The 16,614-nt window shown below is 35.6% G+C and overlaps 1 long non-coding RNA gene across 1 annotated transcript; it reads left to right on the top strand.

The window, feature by feature from the left end:
- Nucleotides 1-11,512: 11,512 nt before the first annotated feature.
- LOC135448770 (uncharacterized) lies at nucleotides 11,513-12,790 on the top strand. The gene is made up of 3 exons (XR_010440571.1): nucleotides 11,513-11,673; nucleotides 12,306-12,376; nucleotides 12,489-12,790. It is a non-coding gene; the product is annotated as an uncharacterized LOC135448770 (long non-coding RNA).
- Nucleotides 12,791-16,614: the final 3,824 nt, after the last annotated feature.

A 16,614-nucleotide genomic window follows, 5' to 3' on the forward strand; every position in this document is an offset into this window, starting at 1 on the left:
AATTAATAAAATATCTTGCAACCATAAATTATGAACACATTAAGCAATTTACCTATTACTGTAGGAATCAGATGTTTCAGTTTTTCAGCATTGTAGATCTCAAGACTTGCTGTGTATAAAACAAACTGTTTTCTCTAGAATTTTGAGTTAATTTCTGTGCTAGAATTCTATACATATATTAGTTTGAATATGATTACTATATTATAATCATATATTTTTGTTAATATTTATTATAAAATATAAATACATGACTATTATAAGAAATAGATTATAACAGCAGAGCTAATTTTTTCTGGTTTCATTTGGTCTCCAGGAAGTATTCTGCAATCCTCCCTCATTTTGAACATAAGGTAATAAAGTCTAAATCTTCAGGTATTTTAATACCAACTTCTGCTCTTGATTGATATATACACTGAAAATCAGAAATTCTTCAACAATGTTTGTCAATAATCACTTTATTAGTTCACTTTAGTCCCTGTCTCGTGGTTTCAAATTCAGAGTAAGGCTCTTTACTCTCTTACAACTTGTCCTTCTTTATGTAACTCCTACTTGGGTCAGTCATTCAGCACAGATCCATCTGACTGTTTCATTACTGTAATTTTTGACCAAATCTCCTGATGTCAGCTACTTACTGGTCATACTGTGTACTTGTGGCACTAAAACAGAATGACAAAATGAAATTAGTTTTGCTTCATATGTATTTATATACATTTAACACTTAAAAGAAAAACGTTCTGTTCTCAGATCAGTCTGAGAACATCTTAGAGATGACTGACTTAAGTAATAAGATGCTTTAATTAATAGTTTGCAACTAGTGTCTCTTTCATCCATGAATCCAGGGACTGAAAAAGCAATACATGTAAACAGTAATGTGGCATAACTGTTCTGGTCAAAATGTCAGCCTTAGAATGTAAGGAATATTATCTCAATTTAGTTTGTGTTGCTAATTCTTCAAGGATGATTTGCAAGGGGAAGCTTCCGGAGACAAAGTCAGACTTCCAGACCTCCCTGATCATTGCACCAGTTGCAGAGAGACTGAAAGAAAATTTCCTTTAGTCATCTGAGTAATTTATCACATTATCAAAGGTGCATGTCTTGTTCCCACTTTTCCACCTACAGTGTCCACGATGTCTTTGCTGTTTTCCTTAATCCAAAACTAAAAATATTTTCAACAGAACATGCAACATTAGCACATTTTGGACTGAAAAAATAATTCAGAAAAGTTGCTCTAATTGATATTTTTGTTGAAAATTTTTTTAGAGAGATCTGAGGAGGAAGCGGAAAAAATGGAGATCAGATGAGCAATCTCCTCAGTTTAGAGCTAAGATAAACTAAAAGGCATGAAACAGAGCAGAATGGCTAGTCTGGAGTGGAGACAGCCAAACCTGAGATACCAACAGTCTGACAATACTCCCTGCAGTGCATATATTCCATCAGTCTGGCAGCAATGAATTTATTTAAGGGGAGGCTTGTGATATGTGCCTGATTTCTGTAGCATGCATATGTAATTTGTTTGCTCTTGGCTAACAACTCTTTTTTGCCCCATTTCTTGTTTTTTTGTTCTTTCCACCTTATCTCAATCTTTCTTGAAACAGATGACTCTTAAAAAAATAAACAAAAAATACTGGCAGCTTTCAGGCTACCTTTCCATCTTGAACTTAACAGACAAATGGTATGAAACTTGTAAGCACAGTAGTCAAAGCTGCCTTTGCAATCTGTTGTTTGGCAATTTTCAATTAGGGGGTGGAAAGATTTAAATATTTTAAGAGATGTGATTTTCCTATCACAGCTCAGCACTTCAACTATGATCTTCAAAGAAAACAGAAGCCAAAAAGGAAAAGAGTTTTGGAGCTGGCCAAATGGTCTTAGCACTTCTTTTAAATTTTGGCAGCCTTCATGCCCTGACTCTTGCAGACAGACCTCTCAGCCCAGTTCAGGATTTCTGAGTGCAATATGTGGAAGGATCTTCTGGCGGGAATCATAGCAAAATCAATATCTTAGTTACAAAGGAATTACACATCAGGTCTTGGCTCTGTAGAAATTTCACAGCACCTCTCTCCTACAACCTTATTTCTACAAGATGCTAGAGTATTGGATAATGGCATGAAAACAACATAAACCAGATCTCTGTATTTAAAGTCTGGGAAAATGTTGAGACTGAAGCCATATTTGGGTATATTCTGTATTGAAAGCTTTTTAAGTTAGATTCAGCATAAATAAATCAAACAAGGATTGTCAAAAAATAGTTCTCCAGATGGTCTTGTTAGGTCCTGCAGTTTTCATGCCCAGAGTGCCAGCTACTGGGGGGCACAGCATGACTGGATTTAGTGCCACCAACTGGAGTCAGAGGGGGTCATAGAGAATTTTGGCTGATGGTGACTGGAGAGGATGGGTGGCCTCAATGCCAGCTACTGGAATGGGTCAGAGACTCTGCTGCCAGATACTGGGACAGGCATGTTGTGTGTCTTGAAATACAGCTACTGGGGGCACTGGTGTGAGTGAAGCTAGTGAGGAGCTCAGTGCTGGTGGCTGGAGCAGATCTGCAAATTGCAGATTGTCCTAGTGCCCTTCCACCTGCTGCTGGAGCAGCTCAAGTGTCTGTACCTGTCCCAAAATGATGTGTGATGGGGTTTGTGTGCTTCATTCTCTAGCAAGCCTCAAGAAAAGGGTATTTCACATTACAGAAATATTCACATATGGAAAATTATATGCTATTTCTCCCATGTCTGGGAAATTCAGCCAAATTTACTTTCATGTAAAGGTTTCAGAATAGCAGAAATATTTTGTCCATTTTATTCCTCAGCTAATTTTAGGGTTTTTTTCCTGACTGGCCATGGGGCATTCTCTCCATGGAATATATAATGCAAAACCTATTTAAAAAAGGAAAAAGGTAAAGGAAAATAAAAAGGAAAAGGAAAAAGGAAAAAAAAAAAGGAAAAATACTTTACTTTCATTCCAGTGTCACTAGCCACTTCCATCTGGTCATTGAGTAGAATGCTTTTTTAGTACACATGCTTTTCTTCTGGGGTATTGCACATGCCCTTTGTTACAGTACAGGAGAAAAGATCTATCTGTGCTTGCTTGAAGTTGCAGGTAACAGTATATTGCCCTTTGATCCTTATGTATTTCATACTCATAATTCATATATACAATAAATTGATACCTTGAGTGTTCCTTTTTGATAATGTCAAACTGATTTTCTGGAATTCTTCTTTTTAAATAACTCTTCACCTCATTAGATCTGTCCAGTTCAGTTGTCACAGTGCAACATTTCTGCCCTTTCTCTCTTAGCCACAAGAATGAATATGTTCCTGGAATATTTATTCAGAAGAAGTTGAAAGTGTGGCATTCAGAGACTAATATTGTATAATACTAGCCGGTGCTGCAGATGGTTGATAAATATTTAAACCCAATGTCTTATAATGAGAACAGTTTATCAGCCTTGACCAACAGTTGTGATCTTTGGGTAGTCACATATTTTATTAAGTATTTGGTCTTTTTTTTGTGAGTTTTTGTCATGGTTTGGGGTTTTCTTGTGTGTGTTTGTTTGTGGTTTTATTGTAGAGTTTTTGAGTTTTGGTCATTTTTTTCAGGGAAAGGCTGTGTCAGGGTCAGCTTACTTTTAGTAATCAAGATTGTAGGCTTCCCTACTTGTTGCGCTCCTTCAAATTCAAGGTAATGTATCAGGGTCAGAAGAACACCTAGAAGTCCAGACAACTGTTTCATTATAACACTTTGTATTAGTCTCTTTAGCCCCTTACCATGCTTACTATTTTCTTGTAACTTTTTATCTTTTAATTATTCCAGTTTGCCTCACATAACATTTGCATTCCACTTCTGTGTGGAGAATGTGTTTCATGAGGTTTAGAATCTATGGGTGCATAATACCACTACCAGTCATACTGGTAAATGGGAACATGACCACACCCTGCCTAGGCGTTCCCATGAAGATGCAAGAAAGAAGAATTAACAGAAACAGATCCTTCCTGAGGTTCATTGCTTAAAGAAACAAATCAGCTTGTTCTGTCTCACTTCAAATGCTGAATGCTATTACCATTTAAACTGTAAGTTACTGCTAAAACCAGGGTTAGGCATTGCAACAGTTGTTTCTGACTGCTCTGTATGAGAGTTCTATTCGACTTCTCACCATGCTCTAGAAATAATGAGAAGAACTCTTGACATCAAAAGAATTATCAGATTTAAAAAGAAAAAAATAGGACTTGAGAAATGTTATAATAAATATAGCCCAAACATAGAAAGGCTAAGTGATTCTTTTAGGTACCACAGTATATCTCCTCCTGTGAAGAAAATGGAAACCCTGAAGAATACAATTTGTTGTCTCAAGGAAGCTATGCACCATTAAAATTTGTTTCATCCTGGAGAACTAAAATAGGATAAAAACCTTAAAACTGAGTAACAAAATTATTGCCAAGAAGCTGAATTTGGATTAGGATTACTATTTTTGTATTTTTTTAACTATAAAAACTTTTTGAATGATTGTCTTTTGAAACCTGTGTAAAACCCCAAATAAATTAAATTAATAATACCGCCCCAGTAACTGCATCATGAAGTACACTATCATGACTGTGAAATTTGTTTTGGAAAAATGAATCTTTCTATGTAATTTAGAATTTAAAGCTACCATGTAATAATACGTATATATTTTTCAGAGTGACATTGAGTTTAAGTATTTGACCTTTCTCACTGTTTTCTCAATCTTGTCTTCTTCCTCCATTTTACGCCAGTTCATCTATATAAGAAAAAGGCTGAACTGCAATGCCCATGATGCACATAATTCTAGCCCCAGAAAGTGAACAGACACAGCTCTGAACAGTGAAGAATTTTATGGCCACTATGCATGGTTAGTCTGAATGGTACTACCTCATAAAACAAGACTAAATACTGGGAATAAACCTGTAGTACAAATCAAAGACTAAAGTATGAAAATACAGGTATATACAAATTAGTAGCAAGTCAAAATAAAAACTTCTTCAGCAAAATAAAGAAAAAAATTAAGTATCAAATATAATAAAGTATCAAAATCAAAACCTTTTCATTTAACCAGAAATTTCTGAATTAAGATTTTGACAGGAAAAGTCCGCATGACAGTATGGGATGGAAACCTCTGCAGGAATTCTTTGTTTGGTATGACAGCTAAAAATGAAATGGATGCATTTTCTGCAAGATTTTTTTTTAAACCCAGTTATATTAAAATTATGTATATGACAAAATACTTCATAGTTATATGTGAAAATAGAGTCTTTCATAATTAAAGAAAATTATGTGAATATATCTGCAGTTTGTGACTCAAAATTAACCAGTTTTTGATTTAAATCCTTTTGAGTTGTAGGGTGTTCCCACAAATAATACTTTAACATTCCTAAAGTGTTATAAAATTTCCAACATTTGCTGGTTGCCTTGGTTGCAGGCAGTAACAGATGTTTCAAAACATAAGCCAGGTCATGAGCCACAGGACTGAATAAACAGCTTTAAAAAAAATAAATATATGAAATGCTATATTAATTATACTAGCTAAGTTGCAAAATTTCCACTGGCTTGACTCTTTACTTTCTTCTGCTGTAAACGGAGCCAGAAACTGAGTCTGAGTCAGACAAGCCTCAGCTTACATTGTTCTGCCAAGTTGCAGATGTCATTTATTCTCTACCATTAAATTATAAACAGACTTTTAATTTACTTGATATCTAGAAAAGAGGAAGTATGGTCCAAAACATTTACTTTGGAGACACAGGTTCTACAAAAGTTTGGGATTTCTAGTAACCTTTGATCTCTAGAGGAGAGGGACAAATAGTGTTTTAAAAGGGTATTTTGTTCTCAAATGTTCACAGCATCATTTTTTAAAATAAAAATAACCCATTTTCATGTGCTTCATCTTGGGTCATTCTTTTTTATTTGGTTCCTTCTCTCATTTGCATGCATGTATTTGTAAGTGCTAATGGAAATATTTGCATAAAACCAGCATTATGCTTTCTTTTTCTCGGCTTTTTCAGGTACTTTCTTAGTTCACAAAAAAAAAGCTGCTATTTCTTTGAGTCTTACTACAGATGAAGGTGTTTATTGTTGATATTATATTTTAAATTCCCAGTGTTTCTATTGGGCAAGCAGAAATGTTTATGAGGTGCAGTGCTCAATTAAAAGTATTGTAATTGTATGCTACTACAATGTTTTTCATCACGTGATTTTGATATTGATCCTTTGGAATTTATGTCAGGCAGAGGATAAGGTCAATAGAAAATTATTTCATATATTCTCCCTTTACATCTGTCTCAATTTGACAGAGAGTGGTTGCAGAGAATGACCCAGAGGTCAAAACTTTTAGAGTGTTTCCCTTCTAATAATTTCTTTTTTTCTATTGATCTTGTTGAAATTTGGAGGAGAGTAGTGAATGCTAGAGGTCTGTAGACTTTGGAATGGAACCTAAAGCTGTGTGAAAGACACTCTTTGAATACAGTTGAAACAGTTTTATCTGACCATTCACCAATTTGTCTTCATTGGTCATCAGCTGCCTGTGACAAAGTGCTTCTCCTTGGGATTGAGAAGATAACTCTCCACAATGCTTCTTCCAACAGTGTGAATATTGACTTGCACTTATAAAGGTCAGGCAGCTCCTACAGTTATTGGAAGGGAGAACACTAACTCCAGCAACGTTCTCTGAGAAGAATTTAACCTTCAAATGACAAAAAATGCTCACAAGAGCCAGGACTTCAGCCAGCTTGAAGGTTAACCTTCTCTCCAAACAGATATGAGGACTTCACTGTTGCCCCAGCAAAAGAAAAAGAAATTAATCAAACAATTAAGTGGATGAAGAATCCAAGAGTTATGTACCTCTCGGGGATTTTATTTTTCATTTTAAAAGGTTGGTAGATGGTAGAGAAAGAGTAATTTTTGGACTTCTTAGCTTCCAAAACAAATAATGTCTTCAACTTTTAAGGGCATTGTGCAGAAAGATAAAGAATCCCATACATTTCTTTTCTCTATTTTCTGACGTCAGATCAAAGGAGCTGATTCCCAATGAAGCACAGCAACCTAGTTAGCTCACCTTTGAAAATTCTTCTTTATTTGCTATCCTGCAGAGTCAAGCTCAGAGCACAGCTGAGGTAATTTAAGGTCTGTAGGAATCAGGCTGTTACTGATCAAGTCCTGTGGTACAAGGCAAGAAGGATGACAGTGTGGTAGCAGAACTGCAAATGAGAATGAAGGCTCACTTTTCATCTTGATGGAGTGTAAAAAATAATATTTTTAATTTTTAATGCAACACATTTATATTGTGTCAGTTGTGGCAGTAGGCTCATATTGCATATAAATGAAGATGATTATTTGGTTTGTAGGAGAGTAAAGAAGACATTATGATGAAGAGCATACCAGGAATGCAATAAAAAGGAAGAAATGTGTGGAAGTCTTGGCTGTTTAGAAAAAGCATTGCTTTCTGAGTTTGGGCACTTTTATTTTAATGCATTATAAGTTTCACAGTTTCAAGTTTGATATCTGGCAGATTCAAGACTCTGTAAAAATCATCCTTAATGGCCTTTCTGCCTCATCAATAGAGCCACCATTCAAGTAACAAAGTGCCAATCAGTTGCTCTTGTTTTCCTTTAGCTTCAAGATATTGCTGGAGAGCTTTTTGCAGAGATCATGATCTCTCTGCTTGATATACCATTTATTACAACTATAGTTAAACATCTTCAGGCTTATCCTTTATAAGCCCCTAATTTCTTGACCGATTTTTTTTTTTCCAGAATAAGACATAACTTGCTATGTTTCATTTCTCCTTGACCATCCTCGCCTTCCCTCACAGAGCAGGTTTAATTATATCTGAAAGACAAGGATACTAAAAAAATAATTAAAAAAGATAACTGTGCAGTTTTATTCAAAATATGAAAATGAAAGATGAACAAAGAGGTTTTTTAAGGTGTTTCATTGTACTACTACAGATCTAATTAAATTGATTTTTTAAAATGAAAATGAAATTTCATGGTCAATTAGTAAGTGAAATAAATCACTTCTTATGAAAAAAATACAGTATGAAACCAGAGAAAATATGTGATTATACACAGTTCTTACACTGAGTGAGGGAAATAAACAAGTTTATTCCTCTTCTCTGGACGTTATTTAAATTGATCTGAGTTATTACCTATTTTTGTCTTATTGAGTTAATTCTGCTTAGTATGGTCTTACAGTGCACTGGATAATACAAGTATTTGTTTTCAAAACATGCCAAATGGTTTTATGTACTTCTGAAAATTAACCAGAAAAAAATTGCAATATTCTCTTGGTATAAAGTCGAGCAAATACTGGTCTGATTTTCAGCCATTGCAACATGGCTGTCATTACCATAATAGAGGAAGATAGTGCAGTTCACTGGCAGTTGAATTAAATGTAATAATCTTTATGATTTAACTTCATATTTGCTAACCCCTAGTTCATACAAAAATATAGTATTTAAGCATTTGCTTAAAATTAAGTTCCAGAGAGCTTTTTGCATTTTATTTTAAAACTTGCCTTATAGTTTACAGAACAGAATGACATGCTTTTAATATACTGTTGTGAATAAAAATATCCTAATCAGACTTTTATTTACTTGAGTGTGTACCAAAAAGAAACTAAACCAAACTCTCAGAATAAACAATGAGAATAACTCTGAGTTACTCTATAAAGAAAAGAAAAAACATTAAAAATAACAGAAAAAAATTACCTGCTTTCTTCTCTTATTTTAAGATCCAGACTGCTTATTTCTAAATATTTTCATATTTAGGAGATTATACTCCAGGTGAATATAATAACATTTTGTTGGTCCGCATAAAAACTCTTTATCTGAACCATCTGCCACTTATATTCCTCATCCTGACACCCAAGTTGCATCCAGGCTTCTTCACCTAAGTTGTGACTTGATTTGTGCTAGGACATACACCAAGAATAGATGATGTGAAGCACAGGAACTAAATTTCTTAATTGCTAAAGAGTTCTAATGCTAAAGAATCAGCTCAGAATTCCATGAACTTTAAAATGCAAAACCCAACTGAGAAAGGAGTTGCATCTTTGTTGAATCTTAATTTCAACTACATTGGTAATTAATTACAACGCCACCCCTCCTCCCCACCCCCAGTAATTATTACCTCACAATTATCAAGAAGAATGGGCAAGGACAAAGTGATAAGTTTCCAAGAAAATGGTACAAAACCAGATCTTCCTTGCTTGAATGTCATTAAAAAAATTCACATAGTTTTTTATCAGTTCCTTAACATGCTGCTCTGGCATTTCTTAGATTTACCTGATGGCTTCAAGTGGTGGTGCATAAAACTTTGCAATCTACTCTATCAAATGTACCTGAATTGATCAGGTAAACCATAGTGACTAAAGCAATTACTATCTTCTGTCAACTGACTCAGAAGAAGGTTTCAGAATTGGCTTTATCCTGGTAGACAGAAACAGGTCAGAAATTTCATTTGTAGGACTGCATTTTCTGTTATATTATAGCTTTAAAGCACTCTTTAATTTTAGTTATATTCTTACATCCTTAATTAATAGTACATTAACTACATGTGATTTAGGAAAGCTATATCTTAAAGTGTCATTGAAAACTTGTGGCTTCCCTCACTTTGTAATTAATTCCTAACTGATGAAAAAAAGGAACTGTGATTTTGCAGCAGCAATTGAATTGATATACAGGGATATGTCACACTGCTGTTTAATAGACACTCTTGCAATTATTTAGGAAGGATACAATTGCAACAAAGTCACTTAAGATGTGGCTTCTAGATTCTCAAATTATGTTAAAGAATTAATAATAGTATTAGAAAATAAGTTATTACTAACTATTATAAATAATTTTCTTGACACATTTTCTAAAAGATAAATCAGTATTTTTCCTCAGCCAGTAGGCTTTGGTTCAAATACTAAACCTGAGGGCTGCTGTTTAAATAGAACATGTGAGGAAGAAGATTATAAGGACATCCTTAACAGAGGAGAGCAGAAGTCCATCATGTTCAGTGGCCTCAGTCTGGCAGGGACCAGGAGCATATCCTTGTGGAAAGACTGCGAGAACAGGTAAACATATGATAATTGTGCTTCAGAGGAAAAGCTTGACTGCTTTTATTTTGAGGTACTTTCTGCATGCATGACTGTAGCTGTGTGCTAACTAGTGCTGGCTGGATTATTTTTTTTATTCAATTGATGTAATTTCTTGAACTTTTAGTTTTCATAATAGCTTACAGTATTTTGCTCCAGTTTAGATATTTAATGAAAATTTCAAAAAATAAGGTCAAGGCAATTATTGACTGTACCATTGGACAGTATTTTAATTAGATGTTCTTCAGGGTGTTTTATTATTAGAAATAAATAGAATCATAGAATATCCTGAGCTGGAAGGGACCCACAAAGATCATCAAATCCAACTTGTGGCTAACTTCCCATGTGTCTGGGAGTTATCTAAATGCTTCTTGAACTGTGTCAGGGTCGGTGCTGTGACCACTTCCCTAGGGAGGCTGTTCCAGTGCCCAGCCACTCTCTGGAAGAAGAACATTTTTCTTTTCATCTCTCTGCCTCAAAACTTTGTAGACCTCTGGCACACAGTTGCCTCATTATAGTTGCATATCTGTATACCTTTGGGTTCCTATGATTTTATGATTTAACTTTCTGTCAATATCCGGCTAATATCAATATCTTGAATGGTTTATGCTATCTTTAATGAAAATAGAGCTCTTCCAATTTTCTAAAGAATTTATTTTTTTCCATCAAAGAAGTCCTTTACTATGACACTGGGAGTGTTTTTGAATGCAGATACAAAGTAAAAAACGTGAAGCATTTTGCAGACAGAATGTGTTTCATTTCTACAACAAAACTGTGTTTTCATATATAAATCCACATTTACAACATCTGGATATGAAAAATACTAGTGATTAATTTTGTGTGTTTGATATTTTCTCATCTTATATTTGTTAAAGCTGTATTTAAAATTTGAAGCTTCTGATATAAAATACTCTTACTTTCTGTTTTTTTTTTCCTTTTGCTACTAACAATACAAGATTATTAAGAAAAGTAACTTTAATTATGAAAAAAATGGCATTTGAGATAGTACAGCCTTACTGGTGCAAATATGTTTTCATTTCCTTTGGTTATTTTTCCCAAGTGGTAGTTACTAAGTGACTCACTAATAGCTACATTACGCCTTTCAACAGTACATTGATTTATTTCATTTGCAATGACAAGTTTATTCTTCATGTTTTTTGGATGAGGCCAACTCAACTTTTGGGTTCTGCCAGTTCAGCAAAACTTAATTTTTCCACCAGCTACCCCAGAGGCTTTATTGTTTACAACAAATGAGTGGTTTTGTCGTACTAATAAAACAAGTTTATATAGAATTCATTTCAAAATGCACTTCTTTTAACTTTCCTGAACATAAGATCTTAATATATCCATTATGTTTCCTTATATAAATTTTCTGTTTGCCTAAATGGATGGAGACATTATAGCTTAAATTTTTAATTGCCCCTGTTCTCATCTATGGACCAGGTCCCTTTCTATGGCCAGGACCTCTTCCCTTGCTAAGCTATGATTTGATATTATGGGATCTCTGCACATAGAATTCAAGTTCAGGTGGGAAACTGGTCTACATAGGCTGTGGACACTTAAAACATAAAGACTGCAACTGCTACAAAGGTATTATTTTTCAATATGTAATCTGTTTTTCTCAGAGGTAGTTTATCACAAAACCAAGTATTTTCCTAAGAAACTTAATTTTATTGAAAAGTTGCTGTAATTTAAACTGAAACCCAGTATAAATAGAAGTTTTCCAACTATGTTTCTTAATCTTAGAGATCCAGGCTTAGGTTGTTAAAGCCTTTGTGCAACTTCAAAGTGCATCTTTTGCAAAACAGCTCCATTTTCCTTTGATTTTTTTTTAATATCTGTAAACAAAGAGTTTGAAAAGATCTCAGAATACAGAATGTATCTTAAAGCTTTGTTTTCGCATGTTCTGCTTCTCAGTACACATGCAATTGCAGTAAGTATTATATCACCTCTGTGATGATATTCTTTAAGCATTTGTCTATTCATCTGTGAACTTCTAAAATAAGAGTACATCATCCATTATTTGGTAGCTTGTTTTTGTTTTTTTTTTTCAAAAAGACAAACTGTTTCTTCCACTTGGAAGAAATTTATTGCAGCAGGGGACAAGGGGGGCAGAGAGAGCAGGGAACAGAAACGAAAACACCTTCTCTTAGATTTCTTTTTACATTGTTTAGTAGGAGGGTAATAGCTTGAAATCCTTCATTAGTTTTGTTGTCTTGCAGATCCCGTACTCAGAGGAGGGAGTGATGATCATCTTGACAGTGCCAGCTGGAAGCAATGTCATGTACAGGATGTAAGCAGCTATCTAACACCCTAGGTTCTGAGCTGGAGGAGAGATTTTTATCTGTAGGAATTCTCAAAGAACACGGTTACTAAATGTTCAAACTCTCTCTGTGTTCCCTTAGGCCCATCTCTAATACAGGCCCAGCTGCTGAAATGGAGAGAAGGCAAAGCACAAGGAAGATGTAACTGGCAGGAGCAGAATGGTAACTGCAGCAGTGAGGAGGTGCTGTGGGGTTATTAAAGCTAAACTACAACATGTGCCGACGTCAGATGGAGCAATCTGCCTCCTGCAGCATCCTAGAAATATGTATAAACATAGATGCCTTTCTGAGGGCACTAAAAAAAACCACTTGGCTTAGTGAAAGCAAACGCATTACATCAGAAAAAATTATGTTACACTAAGATTGTTACACTCTATGCAAGATTGTACATGGCAGCTGATTCTGCAAAAAAGTAATAAAAAACTAGATTTACAAGACTTTTGGCCTATTTGCTGAACAATGTTCAATGACTAGAGGACATTCAACATTGCTAAACACATTCTGCTTCCTGTGAATACTGGCTTCTTGGTAGTTAGTCTGTTCAAATGCAAACAGTGTAACTTTTGCTCTCATGTTACTCATTGTCTCGGAGGAATCTTAAATATGTTTCTCAGGTGAACTCACTATTTTTTTCTCTGCTTTGCATTATGGTTCCATAAATCCACAGTCCAACAGTTATTACCACTAATCTGGCACCCTCACATAGAATATGTCCTTACAGTAACCACCGGCTGTTGTATTTTTACTTTTATTCTGTTTATAAATTGATATTAACATTCAAGTTTCCTTGTGTGGAGAAGGACAACCAAGGTCCCAGAGGACACAGGACTGAGCAGTGCATTTGTTCCTCTGCTGTGGGGAATCGAGGTGTGACCATGTGCAACTCAGTTAACTACGTCCTGCTGCAGTCATCAGCACTCCTGAAACAAAGACCATGAGGACATTGCTGGATGAGAAACAATATATCTTAACTTTGATGAAATGCTTTCACTCCTGCCTTTGTTTTACACTGAGATCTCTTAACTGTGTCTTGAACAACATAGATTTACACACAGGTAAAACCCAGGCCTTGTAACCTCTCTAATGACTGATTCACTTCCATTATTATGATGCCAGGTATTACTAACTGGCCAGTGGATCCCTCACAAGCTCTGTAAGTCCCTCTGAGAAAGATTTCTCATCTGTCTTCATAAATCTCAGTCCTGAGGGTGTTTTATTGTACAATTTGAACATGCACTTACAAATAAATACTTTATTTTCAGAAATACATGGGTTTTTTTCTATTTGTTTTCTATGTGGAACTTCTATTTTAAGGTAACAACATAAAAGAGCTCTATCACAGAATTTAATACAAATTATTGCAGTGGTCTGAATACCAGCGTCACTGTGTCCAGAAAACTGCTTGTTCCAAATAAATCTAAGATTCTCTTAGGTCAGTAGAAGAGTCAAAAGCTCTGCCAGACAGCTCCTCAGCGGATATAAGACCCTTGTTCACTACCATAGAGAGGATATTTGCACCACACCAGGTGCAGGGCTGAAGGAAGGAGGAAACAATGCTCTCTTGTGGAATTAGAGAAAGAAATAGTCTCCTATCTCCTGTGACACTTGTTCTTTGCCAAGAAGACACACTTGTACTGGGACCAAAGTGCTAAAACCAGAGGCACACAGGGTAGAAGTATATTAGAGAAACAGAATTTCAAGAAGGGTTGTTTCTTTCTTGCATTAAAAAAGCCTAGAAGTGTGGAATTGGCTTTTCTACTGATAAAGACCCATCCAGAAACATAATTTCAATGTTATTTTGAGGCATAATTCAGGAAGAGATAAGACCTGCAGGGCCTGCCACTAGAATGGAAATCACACAGAGATTGATAATTTTGAGATCAAGTTATCAAATCCTCACAGAAAGAAAAGTTGCAAGAACTTACACTAATTTCCGTTGCAGCAACATTGCACAATTTGTGGTTAGATCTTCTCTTTGGCAGCCACTAGAGGACAACCTGATCACACACTTTTAAGTTAGTCTGACGTTTATACCCACAGCGGCACAGAGGCACCAGGAGCCTTTCATCTGCTGCCCCCTCCCTCTGACAAAGCTCATTTCTAAATGTCAGAAAAAACCAAAATTTTAAAACATATGAAGAAACAAGTGCCTCACAGGTCCTTGGGAGAATCTGTATGAGCCTAATCCATAAGTTTTGATCTCTAAAGAAATGCTGAGTTTTGCACAGCTGTCAGGAAACAAAGCAAAGGAATTTTCATGAAAGTAAATAGGAAATATGGAATAGTGTAACCTCTGATTTGTTTGGCCTGAACTGGTCCAGGTATTTTGAAATATGTTCATCTTATGTTTTTAATAGCATTTTAAATAACTACCATAAGTAGTTACTGGAACATATATATTACATATTGCCAAAAGGCCACAATTTACCATATGTTGCAATAATGTACAGTGAGAGCTTCTTCTCTAGAAGCCCTACAGTCTGGGAAGTCAAGGCAGAAAAGGTGATAAAAGAAAAAGGCGGTGAGGGGGAAAGGGTTCAGTGGCATGCACCAGCAGAAACAAGGGGATGAAAAGAGAGACAGTAATAGGATCTGTCCATGCACCTGGTACCTCCGAGGTGTCAGTGCAAGGAATAGCAAACACTTACACCCTGTAGAGATTTCTCTTAACTTTACGAATAGGGTATTTATGGTTTCTGCTTTTGAGAAAAACAAGAACTTTTTTTTTTATTGAAATCACTCATCTATATAGTTATATAAATATGCCTGGATTTTTATTCTCATGCTCATTAGAGAGACGGGGAGAAGGAAAACTACCTGTTATCCTAGCACTTGAAACCTTCCAGTTTTCTCCTGTGTACTGTGTCTAAGAGTGAATTTTTCTCTGACTGCAGGTATCTACAAACTTCTTTTATAAGCTAGGACAATCTTCCATATATTTACCCATACAAAGCATTTAGCACAGTCTGGAACTTCCCTATCTCAAATACATTTCCTCCTTCTTCCCATTTTTGTCAGACTTTCCCTTAGAGTAACTCTCATTAAAACCAATTTCCATCTGTCCACACTTTGCACAATGGGATCTAAAAAGGGCTTGTGTTTTACCTCATTTTACATTGAATCAGATTTTTCTGCAAAAATCAGGGCTTCTAGCCCTTAAAGGGTTAGTAACTAAATGTGCACTGAAAGCTCACTGGGGTGGGAGCAGCAAAGGCACAAAGCATTAAGTCAGAACAGCAACAGGGAAACAATGTCAGCGCAAGGACAATAAACACTGTTATTCTTAGTGCTCCAGGAATAACAGTGATTATTGTTCTGGTTTAAACATCATGTTGTTTTCATAATTTTTCTGGACAACAGCATAGTGTAAGAGGAAGCACTGAGGTGACCTATAAGAAGATTTTAAAATTATAAAACAAAGAGGAAGAGAAATCTTTTTGCTCATGTTAATTTTGCATTGATGGAACTTTAAGAATGCTGAAACCATAACACCTAGACAGATGTGCATACATATTTATTTATTTCTTCTTGACAATAACAGCTTCTGAATTACCATGGCACACAAACAGCCGTGTGTATGGCCCCATAAAAGATCCCTTTCCTCTCCCTCATCTGCCTCCTTGGTGATACATCAATCTCTTACACTTTGCCTTTCAATGAGACTGTTGGATTTTGAAAGGAAGATCCTATCCATAAATGATGCACCAAGCTAGTTGAAAGCTGTTGAATAAAGCAGCATATTGATAGTGTGTCACTATTCCCCACATGAACACTGGTATTGAACAGGTACCAGGGAGATATCTGCCTTTTATGTGTACCTCTATATTTACATTCACTGCCACTAAATGGATGCTGTGAATCCCTATAAAATTTGTCTACACTGATACTAGCACTCATTGTAAAATACTTGCAATACCTTCATAGTTAGACCACATCCAGTGACGCCTCCCTGCTGCTCAAAAACCACCTCACTATTCTAAGGGAATTTGCAATTTCATTACCTTGTCTGAGGTGTCCATTGTGCCCTACTGCACTGTCACTGGAGATGTGACAACACAATATATAGTGTATAACAACTTAAAAGTAACAGCTCACTTTTCCCAGTGCTATTCCAGAATGTTCCAACTCACATTTCAGCAACAGTTTGGACAGCTGAGAGCAAGTGCCAGCTGTAGAAAACAACAGTTTCAGGCCTGAAAGCATAGGT

The sequence above is a fragment of the Zonotrichia leucophrys genome, chromosome 5 (assembly GCF_028769735.1).
Source record: "Zonotrichia leucophrys gambelii isolate GWCS_2022_RI chromosome 5, RI_Zleu_2.0, whole genome shotgun sequence".
NCBI lineage: Eukaryota > Metazoa > Chordata > Aves > Passeriformes > Passerellidae > Zonotrichia > Zonotrichia leucophrys.